General features: G+C 37.2%; 1 protein-coding gene across 2 annotated transcripts in view; it reads right to left on the bottom strand.

Annotated features, from left to right (window-relative positions):
• CLVS2 (clavesin 2) overlaps positions 1–15,689 on the bottom strand; it is a 93,660-nt gene that overhangs the window by 44,569 nt on the left and 33,402 nt on the right. The window lies entirely within an intron of this gene.

Raw genomic sequence — 15,689 nt, 5'->3', positions numbered from 1 at the left:
GAAAAACATTCAAATACTTGTAGGCTAAATAACACGCTATTAAATAACGAATGGGTTAACAATGAGATCAAGGAAGAAATAATTTCTTTGAAATAAGTGAAAATGAACATACAACAACTCAAAATTTATGAAACACAGCAAAAGTAGTTCTGACAGAGAAGTTGATAGTATTACAGGCATACCTTAAGGAGCTAGAAAAAGCTCAAATAAACAACTTAACCCTGCATCTAAAAGAACTAGAAAAGGAACAGCAAGTAAAGCCCAGAGGAAGTAGAAGGAAGGAAATAATAAAGATCACAGCAGAAATAAAAGACATAGAGGCTAATAAAAAATACAGAAGTTCAATGAAACCAAGAGCTGGTTCTTTGAAAAGGTAAACAAGATTGATGAACATTTAACCAGAGTCATCAAAAAAAAAAAAGAGAGAGGACTCAAATAAATAAAAGTAGAAATGAAAGTGGAGAAGTAACAACTGACACTGCAGAAATACAAAGGATTGTAAGAAAATACTATGAAGAACTATATGCCAAAAAATTGAACAATTGAGGTGAAATAGATCAATTCCTAGAAATATATAATCTTCCAAAAATCAGTCTGGAAGAATCAGAAAACCTAAACAGACAGACAATAACAAATGAAATTGAAACAGTTATCAAAAACTCCCAGCAAACAAAAGTCCTAGTACAGATGGCTTCACAAGCGAATTCTACCAAATATTCAAAGAAGAACTAACACCATCCTTCTCAAGCTATTTTTAAAAGTTCAAAAGGAGGGAAGACTTCCAAGCTCCCTTTATGAGGCAAGCATAATCCTCATCTCAAAACCAGGTAAAGATACTACAAAGAAACAAAATTATAGGCCAATATCTCTGATGAACTTAGATGCTAAAATTGTCAACAAAATATTAGCAAACTGGATCCAGCAATACATGAAAAGAATCATACATCATGATCAAGTGGGATTTATTCTGGAAAGGCAAGGATGGTACAATATTTGCAAATTCATAAATGTGATTCATCACAGAAAGAAAAGGAAGGATAAAAATTATAGGATAATATCAATAGATAAAGAAAAAGCATTTGATAAAATCCAGCACCCATTTATGATTAAAATTCAGCAAAGTGGGGATACAGGTAACATACCTCAACACAATAAAGGCCATGACAAACCCACAGCCAACATCATACTCAATGGGCAAAAATCAAAAACAATCTGCTTAAGATCAGGAACAGAGCAGGGGTGCCCCCTTTCACCACTCTTATTCAGCATAGTTCTGGAAGTCCTAGCCACAGCAGTCAGACAAGAGGAAGAAATAAAAGGCATCCAAATTGGAAACGACAAAGTAAAACTATCATTATTTGTTGATGACATGATACTGTACATAGAAAACTCTAAAGTGTCAGTCAAAAAACTACTGGACCTGATAAATGAATTAATTTTATAATGATATAAAATTAATATTCAGAAATCAGTGGCATTTTTATACACCAACAACGATCTGTCTAAAAGAGAAATAAAGAAAACAATCCCCTTCACTATTGCAACAAAATATATACAGTACCTTGGAGTATATTTAACCAAGGAGGTAAAGGACTTGAACTTGGAAAATTATAAAACATTGATAAAAGAAATCAAGGAAGATACAAAGAAGTGGAAGCATATACCATATTCATGGATAGGAAGAATAAACATCATTAAAATTTCTATATTACCCAAAGCAATCTATAAATCCAATGCAATTCCTATTAAAATACCAATGGCATACTTCAAAGATATAGAACAACTATTCCAAAAATTTATATGAAACCACAAAAGAACTGAATAGCCTCACCAATCTTGAACATGAAGAATAAAGGGGGAGGTATCACACTTCCTGATATCAAGTTATACTACAAGGCCATTATACTCAAAACAACTTGTTACTGGATAAGAACAAGCATATAGATCAATGGAACAGAACAGAGAACCTAGAAATAAACCAGCCCCTTTATGGACAATTGATATCTGTCAAAGGAGATAAGGGCATACAATGGAGTAAAGACAGTCTCTTTAATAAATTGTGTTGGAAAAATTGGACGGGTACAGGCAAAAAAATAAAACTAGACCACCAACTTACACCATTCAAAAAAATAAAATCAAAATGGATAAATGACTTAAATGTAAATCTTGAATCCATAAACATCTTGGAAAAAAACATAGGTAGTAAACTCTCCAATATCTCTCATAGCAATATTTTTGCTGATTTATCTCCACAAGCAAGTGAAATAAAGGACAGGATGAACAAATGGAACTATATCAAACTAAAAAAGTTTTGCACAGCAAAAGATACCATGAACTATATAAAAAGACAGCACACACAATGAGAGAACAGATTTATCAATACGTCTGATAAGGAGTTAATAACAAAAATTTATAAAAATACTTCTAAAACTCAACACCAAGAAGGTAAACAATTCAATTTAAAAATGGGCTAAAGAATTGAATAGATACTTCTCCAAAGAGGACATACAAATTGTCAATAGGCGTATGAAAAGATGTTCAACATCACTAATCTTCAGAAAAATGTAAATTAAAACCACAATGAGATACCACCTTACACCTGTCAAAATGGCACTCATTAATATAACACAACATCATAAGTGCTGGCGAGGGTGTGGAGATAAGGGAACCCTTCTGCACTGCTGGTGGAAATGCAGATTTGTGCAGCCACTGTGGAGAACTGTATGGGGTTTCCTCAAAAAAAAAAAGAAAAAGAAAACTGCCTTTGACCCAGCCATCCCACTTTTAGGAATATATCCTAAGAATATCAAATCATTGATTGAAATGAAGAAATGCACTCCCATGTTTATGGCAGCATTGTTTACAATAGTCAACATCTGAAAACATCCGGAAACTCCATCAGTAGACAAGTGGATAAAAAAGCTGTGGTACATATACACAATGGAATACTACGCGGCTGTGAAAAAGAAGTAAATCTTACCTTTTGTGACAGCATGAATGGGCCTGGAGATTATTATGCGAAGTGAAATAAGCCAGGCAGAGAAAGAAAAATATCATATGATTTCACATATATGTGGAATCTAATGAACAAAGTGAACTGAAGAATGGAATAGAGGCAGAGACAGGGTCACTGGGACCAGAGGGACAACAGTCAGAGGGAAGAGGGTGAAGGGGATGGGATCAGAGAAGGTAAAGGATTAGTGAAAGTATATATACATAACACAGAGATATAGATAACAGGACAACAAATCCTAGAGGGAAAAGGGAAAGGAGCTAGGGGGAGGTATGAAAAGGGGATATAAAAAAGGATACAGGGATGAGGGGTGAGGGAGTTATATTCAAGGGATACTTGAATCCTTGTAAACACAATAAATTAAAAATTAATAAAAAACTTTTAAAAAGCACTTTTAGAGTAAAAGGAGACAAAAATCTAATGAATCAAACAGAGGCACTATAGAATGAAACAGGGAGCAGAAGTAAGGATATTGAACAAAAAACTATAGACTTAAGCCAGGAGTTCACTGAAAAAACAATCCAGATGATAGCCATGCTGCAAGACTGGAACGCAGTTAGAGAATTTAGAAAAGACAGTGACTGGGTTAAAAAAAAGAATGAGGTTTTATTTTTAATAAAAAGAATTTCAGGCCTGGCCGGTTGGCTCAGCGGTAGAGCGTCAGCCTGGCGTGCGGGGGACCCAGGTGCGATTCCCGGCCAGGGCACATAGGAGAAGCGCCCATTTGCTTCTCCACCCCCGCCCCCTCCTTCCTCTCTGTCTCTCTCTTCCCCTCCTGCAGCCAAGGCTCCATTGGAGCAAAGATGGCCCGGGCGCTGGGGATGGCTCCTTGGCCTCTGCCCCAGGCGCTAGAGTGGCTCTGGTCAAGGCAGAGCATTGCCCCCTGGTGGGCAGAGCGTCGCCCCTGGTGGGCGTGCCGGGTGGATCCCGGTCGGGCGCATGTGGGAGTCTGTCTGACTGTCTCTTCCGTTTCCAGCTTCAGAAAAATACAAAAAAAAAAAAAAGTAAAAAAGAATTTTATGAATACTATAAAACTATAAGGTATTTACAGTAAATAGTGTGGGAAGTGTTTTTTATTTTTAATTATATTTTTTACAAAAAAGGTAAATATCTTACTTGATATATTTCCAAATGGAATTAAGTATAAAATTAAACATGTGTGTGTGTGTGTGTGTGTGTGTGTGTGTGTATTGGAGATTCAAATAATGGGATCAAAGCCTACTACTAGTAGACTGCAAATATATCCTTGAATGTTTTAGCAACAGAATTTGAAATTGTACCCTCTGACATTTTTCTGGAAATAGTCAATTAGAAGTTCATCAGATTCTTTAACTGGAGTTAGAACTGGCCATTTGCTTATGAAAACAGAGGTGATCTAATAAAGACACCTACAACAGAAATTCATCCTTCCTCTGCTCTGTGAACTGAGCGATAATTTTTCTGACAGGATTAAGATGTTCCTTAAAAATTATTTGAACCCCATCCTAATGCATAACAAATAAAATAAGATTTAAGTCCCTAGGATTTACTGCAGGTGATTTAGTGGAACAAGTTTTAGCCTCAGATATTAAAGAAGAAAGCACATACTTTTATTTGGATCTGCACAGCTTGGCTCCACTCCAACATTATTACCTGGACTGCTAAGTCCAGTTTGGAGCTATGAAAGGAGACAAAGGGAAGCAGAAATGGAGAAAATGTTAGTGAAGTCAGGGCCAACCTTTATATTTTAGCCAGCAGGGAGTGAGCAGTTCTCCAAGCATTCATAAATGAGTCTGAACAACTTATAGTTTTAGGTGGCAGAAAGCTTGAGTTCAAAATGACTCATTCCTGCTTCTCACTGCTAGAGCACTACGAACATGAAAACAGAGTATGAGGTAAGGTTCTTGGATGACTGAGACTTCACAGAAGATTAAACATTACACAATGAATTCAAGAATCCAATCTCTTATCTTTAAATAGCTCCATAGGATCAGAGATAAGATCAAAGATCAGGCACAGATATAACTAAACTAGAAGAGAACTAAATTTACACACCGTTATTAACAGCCTATTTAAAAGCTTATGTCAAAGACATAAGAAAGAAGTGATATAAAAGGAGACACAGGGATATTGTAAGACAACACAGTGATGATGATAAACTGTTAACTTTCTGCCCTTTTACGACAGTTGGCATTTGCTGAGCTTTGACAGAGCTTTGACTCCGCTCTCTCTGTAATGGCTTGCTAAATGTCCAGTGTGCAGAAGTTATGAGCATTTCACTAGGGAAGAGTAATGCATCTTAAAGTCTAACAACATTCTCCATGTAAGATGATTCATGAGAGCTATTCTCAGAGTGCTTTTGATAAAAACTGCCTCATCAATCTGTTTCAATACATAGCCTCCTTGCTACCTATGAACCCATCATCAGGCAGTATTTGTTAGAATTATGGTCCATGGAATACTTAAAGCACATGAGCAGCATGTTGCAAGAGTTACCATGTTTCCCTTTGTTCCCATTCTTTGTCACAGGACCACTAGATTTATCTATTAAAAATACACTTGTCCTGTCAAGTTGAAAAATTAACTGACCACCTACAGAAAAAATGCCAACTTTAGAGAGGCATTCATGACTTTCGACTATTAGATATTAGCTAACTTTTGCAACTTTATTTCTTACTTTATTTCTTCATGAATGTTAAGTATAACTAAATTAACCTATTTGCTAACACCCAAATGCATTATGTTCATATTAATCTAGTTTATTTTCTCCAACTGCTCCTCAACCTATAATCCTTTTAACAACACATTTTCCTTCAGTCAAAATCTTCTAGGGCCTTTTATAGATATATATTTTTAATTCTTTTGCTAGGAGAAAAATAATTTCCTTTCTCTTTCTCCCCCTTTGGTATGTTATTTACACTTTTCCAGAGCATTCACAATTTTAAATTAACATCACTCTTGTCTACTCAGTAATTTTTTTTCTAACAGTAGAATATATTTGCCACACAAATAAAACACCTGTGTAGTAATTATTTTTTACTTGGTGATAAACCAACAAAAGATTTTGAATTTAGAAGAAGACATACAAAATAATACATTATTTAGAAAGTATGCCCTGAGAAAGAGAGATGAAGGGACAGTCCACAGGTATTTGGAAAACTATAAAATGAAAAATATCAGAAAACTTCCAAATTTCAAAGGAACAGATAGTCTATATTTAGGAAATATTGTTACATAAAAGACAGTGTGTCAGGTAGATTCCCATTAAACTTGTGTTTAAGACTTGTGCCTAACCAGGCGGTGGCACAGTGAACAGGGCATCAGACTGGGACTTGAGATCGGAACCTTGAGATCGTTTGCTTGGACATGGGCTCACCAGCTTGAGCAGGGGGTCACTGGCTTGAGCATGGGATCATAGACATGACCCTATGGTTATCAGTTTGAGCCCAAAAGTCACTAGCTTGAAGTCACTGGCTTGAGCCCAAGGTCGCTGGCTTAGCAAGGGGTCACTCAGTCTCTTGGAGCCCCTGGTCAAGGCACATGTGAGAAAGCAATCAATGAACAACTAAGAAGATTCAACAAAGAGTTGATGCTTCTCATCTTTCTCCCTTCCTGACCATCTGTCCCTGTCTATCCTTCTCTCTCTCTCTCTCTCTCTCTCTCTCTCTTGCAAAAAAAAAAAAAGAAGGAAAGAAAGAAAGAAAGAAAGAAAGAAAGAAAGAAAGAAAGAAAGAAAGAAAGAAAGAAAGAAAGAAAGAAAGAAAGAAAGATTTGGTATTAGGACCAATGGGTGGAAGATTCAAAGTCAAATTTTAGCTGAATTAATAAGAGCTTTGTGCTCAAACTCTTAGAGATTAATTGGGCTGCCACGTGAGGCACTGCAGGAGCAGTCTCTGAATGAATATAAACAAAAGCTGCATAATCATCTCTAAAGACTATCATAGAGATAGTCTTACATAAAATGGCTCGTGTGACTTCTAAGTTTTCTTCAAATGCTAATTAAAATCCTGAGTCCAGACATGTCTACGCTAAGCTTTTCATTACAGCATGTGACATGACATGAGCTTCTGCACTGTGCAAAAACTAATTTAGATCTGTTTGGGGCCAACAGCTTAATGCAGAATCACATAAAATGCCAAGAAATAGCCTCCCTGTTAGATTAGAAAGGTCCTATTAAAGTGCTGTCTGAGCTTTACCTGTGGGGCATAGTGGATAAAGCATTGAACGGAAATGCTGCAGCCACTGGTTCGAAACCCTGCACTTGCCCAGCCAAGGCACATACGGGAAGCAACTACTAGGAGTTAATGCTTTCTGCTTCTTCTCTCCTTTCTCTCTCTCTCTCTCTCTTTCTCTCTCTCTCTCCCCCTTATTTAAAAAATCAATAACTTTTTAAAAAGATTTTTTAATTTAAAAGATGCTGTCTGATATTTTAATAGTTTTCTATTCACTTAGACTTAGTTATTAGTCTAAAAAATTGTGAATCTATAACCTTTAAATATTTACAGTATACAGTCATTTGTAATTTACCAACATTTGATCAGATTTTAAAAGAAAATTAATTTTATTAAAAATTTATATTAAACTGAAAATGTTCATCTCTGAAAATGCACAATACATTAATATCATAAATACAATTTAACATTTTATCTTGAGCAAATGAAAATATATACACCTTTTCTAAAAAAAACCTTTTCCACAGAAATTTTACCATGCATTCCAATTTATTTCATTTTTTAAAAGAATATCTTTAAATGGCATTTTAATTTTGCTTCTAAATTGTTGTCTTGCTAAAGCTTTCTTTTTTTATTTTTTAGTTATTTTATTTTATTTTATTTATTTTTTACAGAGACAGAGAGGGAGTCAGAGAGAGGGATAGACAGGGACAGACAGGAATGGAGAGAGATGAGAAGCATCAATCATTAGTTTTTTCATTGTGCATTGCGACACCTTGGTTGTTCATTGATTGCTTTCTCATATGTGCCTTGACCATGGGCCTTCAGCAGACCTAGTAACCCCTTGCTGGAGCCAGCGACCTTGGGTTCAAGCTGGTGGGCTTTTCCTCAAACCAGATGAGCCCGCACTCAAGCTGGCAACCTTGGGGTCTCGAACCCGGGTCCTCTGCATCCCAGTCTGACGCTCTATCCACTGTGCCACTGCCTGGTCAGGCTTTTGTTTTATTTAAGTAAACCTGATGAGCTCTGGCCTACATGGTATGACTGAGCCTTTACTTCTTCTCTCAGCATAGGGAGCAATTTGAGCAAAGATATGAGAGGGGAGGGAGGAAAGACATGTATTGATGACAAGATCACGTTTTAGAAAGAAAACTACAATCACCATGTCCAAGGTGCCAGTCAGAGGCAAGGCCACTTATCTTTTTTTTTTTTTTTTTTTGGTAGGAGGACACTTTTTTATTTATTTATTTATTTTATTCATTTTAGTGAGGAGAGGGAGAGACAGAGAGAGAGAAAGGGGAGGAGCTGGAAGCATCAACTTCCATATGTGCCTTGACCAGGCAAGGCCAGGGTTTCGAACCGGCGACCTCAGCATTTCCAGGTCAACGCTTTATCCACTGCGCCACCACAGGTCAGGCCACTTATCTGTCTTTGAGGTAACTAAAGTGAGAGGTAACAAAAATTTAAGTGAGGATAAAAAAAGTGTGGATAGAAAAAGACATAAACAAAACATCTACCTTTTTTGTGTGTGTGACAGAGACAGAGAGAGGGACAGACAGACAGGAAGAGAGAGAGATGAGAAGCATCAATTCTTCATTTCGGCATCTTAGTTGCTCATTGATTGCTTTCTCATATGTACTTTGACTGGGGGGGGGGCTCCACCAAGCGGGTTACCCCTTGCTCAAGCCAATGATCTTGGGCTCAAGCCAGTGACCATGGGGTCATGTCTATGATCCACGCGCAAACCAGTAACCCTGTGCTCAAGCTGGTGAGCCCGCGCTCAAGCCAGCTACCTCAGGGTTTTGAACATCAGTCCTCTGCATCCCAGTCTGACACTCTATCCATTGTTCCACCACCTGACCAGGAAAACGTCTACTTTTTTTTTAATTACCACTAACCTGTCACCAATATGGACTTTCAGCATCTCTGGGCTGGATTGCTATAAAAGTCTTTCTTAAATTCCTGTTTTCCCAACTTCTTTCTTTAAAATTCTCCCACACAACAGATATTTGTAGGATGAAATTATGAACAAATGGATAATATCACATTAACTTTTCATAATTTATTCTACTCAAAATCATGAAACAATGAATAATATCACATTAACTTTTCATGATTTATTCTACTCAAAATACTTATTGATCCCCATTCTTCATAATATATAGTTTAAATTCAAAATACATTCCATTTGGAATCCCAGCCTGTCTGTTTTCTTTAGCTTATACCAAGCCTTCACACCAGACTGCCTAAACGTGTTACATACCCACAATGCAATCTGTTCATTTTCACCTCTGTACCTCGCTCTGTTCTTTTCCTCCCTGTGTCTCTTTGGGTAGCCATCTAGCTCAATTTTCAACTCTTCCATAAAAACTTTCTATCAGGCCCTGGCTGGCTGGCTCAGTGGTAGAGCGTCGGCCTGGCATGCAGAGGTCCCGGGTTCGATTCCCGGCCAGGGCACACAGGAGAAGCGCCCATCTGCTTCTACACCCCTCCTCCTCTCCTTCCTCTCTGTCTCTCTCTTTCCCTCCTGCAGCCAGGGCTCCATTGGAGCAAAGATGGCCCGGGCGCTGGGGATGGCTCCTTGGCCTCTGCCCCAGGCACTAGAGTGGCTCTGGTAGCAACAGAGCGACGCCCCCGGAGGGGCAGAGCATCATCCCCTGGTGGGCAGAGCGTAGCCCCTGGTGGGCGTGCCGGGTGGATCCTGGTTGGGCGCATGCGGGAGTCTATCTGACTGTCTCTCCCCGTTTCCAGCTTCAGAAAAAATACAAAAAAAAACCCTTTCTATCATTTTTGTCCATACACCATAACACCCTCTTCAGAACTTCTGAATTTCTTTCTGTAAAATGTACTTTGTCATTTATTGAATTAATTTTAATAATATAAGGATATAACTGACAGGCAGAACTAAAATGTATTCTTTAAAAGCATGATTATCTTTATAAGGTATAATTGTCCACTTTTTTGTCTTCTACTTAATTCATTTTATTCAAATTTGCATAAAGATGTTTTTTTTAAAAATTGGGCTTATCGATGGCTGCTTGACTAAAGTTTTTTTTTTTTTTAAGTGAGAGGAGAGGAGATAATCAAACACTAATTAGCATAAGATAAAAAAATTAAAAGAAAGAGATTCAGAAATGACAGAGATGATGAAATCACCAGACTTTAAAGCAACTATTTCTAAAAGGGTATTTGGAAGGAGTCAGGAAACTTGGAAAACTATTGAACTGACAGGCAATTTTGAGATTTTGTGGCCATACACTAAACATGAGAATAAATCTGAAGATTAATTATGAAATAGATAAGTATTGGTTGGAAACAGGATTGAGGTTTTATCAATTTCTTCAGGCTACTTTAAGAAAACCAAAAAATTATTAATTTATATTTACAATTCCTGCCTGACTGTGGTGGCGCAGTGGATAAAGCATTGACCAGAAATGAGAAAAGGTCACCAATTTGAAAACTTGGGCTTGCCTAGTCAAGGCACATTTGGCAGTTGATGCTTACTGCCCCCCTTTCTCTCTCCTCTCTAAAATGAATAAATAAAATCTTTAAAAAATTACAATTCCTTAAGAAACATAAATGTCTGTCCTACAATGGATGACCACTTACTTTTCACAAGCCACATGCATTCGTTTCTTGGTTTGTTCCCCATTGATTGAGAAAGAACGAGAAAGTATGACAGAGAGAGAAAAAAAAATGGAAAGGGAGAGAGAGAAAGAGAGAAGCATTAACTCACTGTTCTACTTAGCTTCCATTTTAGTTGTGTACGCACTGATTGCTTCTCATACGTGCCATGAACAGGGGTTGAAACAGCAACTTTGGTGCACTAGGACAATGCTTTATCCACTGAGTTGGTGGTCAAGGCCACAGGCATGACCCATTGTTAGGATCAAAAAGTGCATGAGAAGTGCTTTAGAAACCATCATGACAAGTAAATATAATGATGGTACTGATAATGACAAAGGAAAACCTCAGGCAAAATTTTCCATTTATGAAGTACTGCCGATATCAAAGTTACAGAATAATCAACCTTTATGTGCCAAAAAACTTGGCATCAAAATATACATAATAAATTCTATTTAAAATGTGAAGTGACCAAGGGTTTACGAAAGAAGCCACATCGAGAATGTTCCAAACAGATTTTTCAGGGGCAGTCACTGGCAGCATCTGAAATTGGCCTACATCAGAGTCCCCCCAAGGAAGCCCAGACCAACTCACTTAGTGGCCAGCTTTAGACAACATCAGAGCAGGGCCCAATAAGCTTCACAATTACATAGTATATCTAAAGAGAAATCTCAACAGACACCAAAACATGCTGAGGCAAATTTTAGTTCATGTGTTTCAGCACCTGAACAGCAGCTTGCACCCTGTGGTCAAGGTCAAGCCTCACAGCTAGCCAGTCTGAAGGTCTATCCCACGCACAAATGGGCTAATAGCAATCAAGACTCAATTACAACAAGAGAGACCAAATAACACACATGAGGACCATTCCTGGAGCACTGAGATTTTCAAAGTGCATCTATTCTAGAGTACTCCATTACTTTGCCTTAGGTAGGACTAAACCTTACTACTGGAAAGAAATGGTACACACAATCCCTTTTAAATTGCCTGCATTTGGTACTCCATACATTTTCTCCTACTCCAGGACATAATTAATAACCTCAAAAATTAAGTCGAATTCTCAATCTTATTCTGACCCAAATTGCAAGTGTTTTATTTTTATTAAAAAAAATTCTTTTAGGTAAAAGGCGGGGAGATAATGAGGCAGACTCCTGAATGCACCCTGTCTGAGATCCACTCAACAATCCTTATTTTGGGCTGATGCTTGAGTATAGAGCTGTTTTTAGTGCCTGGGGTTGATGAGCTCAGACCAACCAAGCTATCCTCAGTGCCCCTGGTCCATGCTCAATCATTCCAGCCACTGGCTGTGGGAGAAGAGGAAGAAAAGGGGGAGGGGGAAGGAGAAAGAAGCAGATGGTTGCTTCTCAAGTGTGCTCTGTCTGGATATAGAACCTAGGACATCCATACTCTGGTTTGATGCTCTATCCACTGAGGCATTGGCCAGGGCCTGCCTTACTGAATTTAAATTCATTCCTCCTACCAAAAACTGTTAAACTGTTTTTAGTCCATGCCATTCATATTTGCAAAATATTTTGAATTTTATATATATATATATATATATATATATATATATATATATATATTTTTTTTTTTTTTACTCCAAAACATATTTACATTTCAACTGACTCTGCTTCCCTGGGTTTTGTTGTAAATTTCTACCATGGTCCCCAAATATGACCCATCACAACTATATGTGTTAGCACTGCATAATTTTCTTAAGATCGGCACCTGCATTTGCCAGAAACTCTTGATTTACTCATCAAACTATGTTAATATTATTTTAAAATAGATGCTAACCTTTTTTTCTTTTTATTTTCTTTTTTGACTTTTTCTGAAGTGAGAAGTGGGGAGGCAAAGAGACACACTCCCGCATGTGCCCGACCGGGATCCGCCCACATGCCCACTAGGGAGCGATGCTCAGCCCATCTGGCGTGTTGCTTTGTTGCAACTGGAGCCATTCTAGCACCTGAGGTGGAGGCCACAGAGCCATCCTCAGTGCCCAGGCCAACTTTGCTTCAATGGAGCCTTGGTTGAAGGAGGGGAAGAGAGAGATAGAAAGAAAGGAGAGAGGGAAGGGTGGGAAAGCAGATGGGTGCAAATCAAACCCGGGACTTCCATACTCCAGGCTGACACTCTACCACTGAGCCAGCCAGCCACAACTATATATGCTTAGCTTTTTAACATGACACATTGTATATTTACCTGTGAAATAATTTACTTTATTTTCTTCAGTATAGTATGAATGCTTTTGTTTTTGTTTTTAAGATTTTATTTATTCATTTTAGAGAAGGGCGAAAGAGGGAGAGAAAGAGAGAGAGAGAGAGAAGGTAAGGAGGAGCAGGAAGCATCAACTCCCATATGTGCCTTGACCAGGCAAGTCCAGAGCTTTGAACCAGTGACATCAGCATTCCAGGTGGATGCTTTATCCATTGCACCACCACAGGTCAGGCTATAGTGTGAACATCTTAAATGAAGTTCTTTTAATGATAAAAGTAAAAAAAATGTTTTCAATAGTAAAATATGTAAAATGTAGTATATAAAAAAAGAAAAAATTTACCATAGTCCAACTGTTGTCATGTAATCACTGTTTACATTTCAATGCATTTTTCTTCTCTTTTTTAACATGTTATTAACAAAATGTGATCCTATTTTATATATTTTTATCAATATATTTTACTTTACACATAACCATTACCCATATTATTACAAATTATTTGCAAACATTACTCCCAGCAGTTGAAAGATCACCCATCATAGAAACAAGTTGATGTTGCAGGTTCATTTTCATATTTTTCTACACTTCATGGATTCTGAGGCTAAAAACTAGCTCATGTCAAGAAACCCACCATGGTAGTCTAATAATATTGAGATAGCTACCATCATTCGTTTTTATTACTTTTTATTGAATATTTGAAATAATATCTATTGTTTCCCTATCCATCTTTCCCATTAGAACACCATGTTTTATAACCACTTTCATAGCTCCTGGAAGGCCCGGCCCTTTGGGCTCTCACTTGAACCTTGCCACTCATTATAATAATTATACTGAACATACTTGTTACATTTATTCTTTTTTTTTTCATACTTCTTACATTTAAATGCCATCTTTGGTCATTATTTCTGAATCTTATCATCCCCATTGCTCAGGATGTCTTTCACTGAATTTATCTAACATATCCTCCTCTTTTTCATAGTCCTTTTGATCACTACTTTCCCTGAAGCTCTAAAATACCTGAGACATTGCAATCTTCAGTATATGCCCTCTCAAGAGTATCCCTTCCTAATTTATCCTTGTGAGAGTTTTAAGAATTGCAGTTGTACAATATACCTATAGTTCCCCCAGAACCAGTGATGTAATTCCTAGCCAGCTGGTGACTAACTGAGCTGAAATGAATATTGTTCTTGCTATGGAGGAGCTTATTATCTAGTTGAGAACAGTGAGGAAAATTATGTATATGAATCATATCTTTATAAGTCTGGTTTTGATAGAAAATATCTGTGATATTCCAGAGAGTGAGAATCTAAGAGTCTTACATTCTAGGAATAAACTAATGAGCTCCATCTGTTACAAAGCACCAATACTGATTATAATATTTAATCATTATGTTACAACCTGGAAAAACAGGCACAGGGAGTATAAACTTCGAAGAGAAAATTGCCTACAGTGTCTCATAATTTACAGAAAATCAGGGGGAAGGCTTTCATCCCACATAACTTCAGTTAGTCAGTTGTGAATGAACTGCCAAGTTAGGCTGATCACATTGTGAAATAATCATATTTTGGTCTAGAGGAATAATCTTCTTTCGTAAGTTTATTTAGATTCTCTTAACACAGGACAGGGAAGAAGCTCAAGGGCAGCACTGACTTTACATGCCTTCTCTGACTAGGTATCACACTAATCTCTTTCATGTATGTTATCATGTTTAATCCTCATAATAATGCCAGGTGGAAGGTATTAATCCCATTTTTTAGATGTAATAACAAAGACTGGGGTTGAGTAAATAGTTTATCTAAAATTGAAATCTGAACATAACAGAGGCAAGATGCAAGCTAAAGAATGTTTGATTCTAAAGTTTCACCTATTCTAGCAATTGTCAAGAGAAAAGATAATTTTGCTTTCAATTATATCCTTATAATTGTTCTCCAAACAACTCTTTATGAAGAAAACAGGTAATCAAAATTACTTTCCCAGCAGTTGGCTTTGGCAAAAACAAACAAAAAACAAACAAAAAAACCTCTTTCATCTTTATATGGCCTCAGGATGAAATACAAATCAATGTAACTTCACTCACCTTATATTCAGTTTTTAAAAATTTGCATTTTATAAATTAGATTATGCCTGACCTGTGTGGTGCAGCAACTAAAGCATCAACGGGTGGAATGGTGAGGCCACCCGTCTGAATCTCAGGTTTGCCTGGTCCAGGCACATATGAGAAGCAACTGCTTCTACCGGTTGAATGTTCTTGTCCTCCTCCCACTCTTTCTCTCTCAATCTCTTTCTCCTTTTTCAAAATCAATAAATAAAATCTTAAAAATATATGAAAAATAAAAGATTAAATCATAAATAGCTTTTGAAAAGCCGCCAAGAAGAAAGGAAAAGGAGAAAATAGTTTTAATTCCAATGCTGATACATGAGCTTCCAATAAACAATTTCAAAACAGGAGCTAAAAATAGAGAAAAAAATGAGCCTAAAAATGAGAATCTCAGACTACATGAAAAAATGTTTAGCACACAAACTATGAGATTTAAACACATGAACTATGAGACTCAGAGATCAGGAAGAAAGCCTAAATTTCTATGAGGATTACAACCTAACAGGGGCTAAATTGATAAAGGCAGTGATGGCTAGAAAAAACTAGAGCTACAAAGCAGAGAAATCAAACATAGCAATGGAATTTCTGGGA

Source organism: Saccopteryx bilineata, chromosome 12, assembly GCF_036850765.1.
Source record: "Saccopteryx bilineata isolate mSacBil1 chromosome 12, mSacBil1_pri_phased_curated, whole genome shotgun sequence".
Lineage (NCBI taxonomy): Eukaryota > Metazoa > Chordata > Mammalia > Chiroptera > Emballonuridae > Saccopteryx > Saccopteryx bilineata.
Note: the sequence above shows the minus strand (reverse complement) of the source record. Positions and strands in the feature narration are given on the sequence as shown.